This window comes from Rhincodon typus, chromosome 10, assembly GCF_021869965.1.
Source record: "Rhincodon typus isolate 14 chromosome 10, sRhiTyp1.1, whole genome shotgun sequence".
In the NCBI taxonomy this organism is placed as follows: Eukaryota; Metazoa; Chordata; class Chondrichthyes; order Orectolobiformes; family Rhincodontidae; genus Rhincodon; species Rhincodon typus.
In genome coordinates this window covers 50,643,152-50,645,401 of record NC_063341.1, presented here as the reverse complement: position 1 = coordinate 50,645,401, position 2,250 = coordinate 50,643,152, and positions in this window count along the sequence as shown.

The window sequence follows — 2,250 nt, the reverse complement described above, 5'->3', positions numbered from 1 at the left end:
TCAAAAGAGAGCTTTTATGAGAGATTAAACGCAGCATCAAAACTTCTGCAGTTAGTCAGTCGGAGAGATCTAAGAACATTTGGACATTGATGGAATTAATTTTTTGTGATTTATGTATGCCAATAGAACTGTTACTTGCCAATCAAAAACAACTTGATGCCCTAATTGATAAGCTGTACTCTGTGAAACCCAGCCACCGGGTGGCGGCAAGAGTGTTGCTTTTGGAACATGCACCAGATTAGTTCTGAAGTGAAGTAACAATAGGACGTTAGTTCAAAGTTCAATAACTGAAACAGAACATAACTTTCAGAATAGCTGACAGTTCAGAGAGCTGACACAGACATGACAGGGTATATACCCTCCTTTAGATCTCTAACAGTTCCGTGATTCTGTTCAATTGTCAGCAATACCTTTCTTTAAATGATTGGGTAATTGAATGAATAGCTAGCAAACATCCCAGAATGCACTCAATGATTCAAGGGCTGCATTGCAAAAGTAGGGGATTCTATGAGGGAGGGATTAACATGCATATATGCATTTGTCTAGTCACTAATAGAGGTCTACAGCATGGAAACAGACCCTTTGGCTCAACTTGTCCATGCCACCCAGTAATGAGGCACTATACCACAGAAGTGCTGCCACAGAAGCTACTAAACAAATTCAACAGAAGCCAAATTATTGTCTAGTGCATGGAGACATTACTTGCCTGCACTTCTGCAGATGGGCAGTGTGACAAACATTCCTGAACAGAATCAGTCGCACTACATAAATATAATGAAATGTGTATTAAGTATAAAATTAATACATTATATAACAGAAATGACTAACATTACATCCACCACATAAAATATATGACTATAAATTGCACTTGAATCCTATATAAAAAGAGCAGCCAGGAATGATAACAAAGTGATATTCTCATATTAGAGTTCAGACTAAGCCAAATCATAAGAAGAAAGGCAAAATTTTACAACCACCAATTATTATAATCTGCTGTCTATTATATAATACATTATAATGTATTCAATAAAGTTCACGAAGTTGCATTTCTTTGCATAAATGTTTTCTGTGGTGGTTGATCTAGCAGGAGTAGATAAATGCCTGATGCAAATTGTGGCATTGATGTTTGATAACCTCCAAGGTGAAGATGATGCCGGTACAGCAAATAGATGAACTCCGTTACTTCTGTTCTGAAGGGGGTCACTGGACCCAAACTGATTTCTCTCCACAGACGCTACCAGACCTGCTGAGTTTTTCCAGCAACTTCTGATTTGGTTTCTAATTTCCAGCATCTGCAGTTCTTTATTTTTTCAGTTACACTGATGTCGGTGCTAGTGTTAGAATTCTGTTATTGGTGAATTCTTGCCTTCTATAATTCCCCTTGTTTCCAGGAGTTCATACATTAAAAGTCTTGTTTCTGAAGGATCAAATTCTGAACGTTCTGTCAAAACATCTGATCTGTACTTCAGGAACATAGCCACAAGGAGGTGCTCTTGCACCGTATTCAAAACAATGTGTTAAGTACTGCCACCTGGTGGCAGAATTTGTAATATCTTTTCAAGCGTTGCATCTTATACGAATGCGCTCACTAATCCATATCTAGACTAGAATATTTAACGTTAGATGGTGAGCTACGACAAATTTACGTGATGGAAGTAAATTGTCACTATTTAAAAAAAAACACACTTTTTGAAATTGACCTAGTTCTTTTTTTTCACAATGTAATTAGAGAATAGATTATTAAATTTGCTTAAGTTATTAATTTACAGAAAAAAGAATTCACGATGCTTTCCCTCCATGCAGTCAAAGTTATATTCAGTTTGAAAGCACTTAATAGTGTTACAGAGTTACATAAAGTAACCTGCTACAAGCAAGCCTGCACTTCAATTTTCCTTCCAATTCTGATTAGGCGTGTTTCAGCATCTAGATTCTGAAAAAACACATAAAGGCAACTTGAAGAAAGGTTGACGCACTAAGTTAAAAATCCTTTTTAAAAAATCAGGACATTTATAAAATGATGATTTATGCGAGCTGCTTAAAAATTAAAAATAGTCCAAACCTGCACTGACAGTGGTGCTGTCACTGGATTAGTAATCCAGAGTCCCTGTATACTGTTATAGGGGGTGTGAGTTTGAATCCCATCACGGATTCAGATTGCAACGTGGCAGCTGATGGAATTTAAACTCAATTAGTAAATCTGGAATTTAAAAGAAGTGATAGTTTCAATGAAACCATTGTTGATTGATGTAA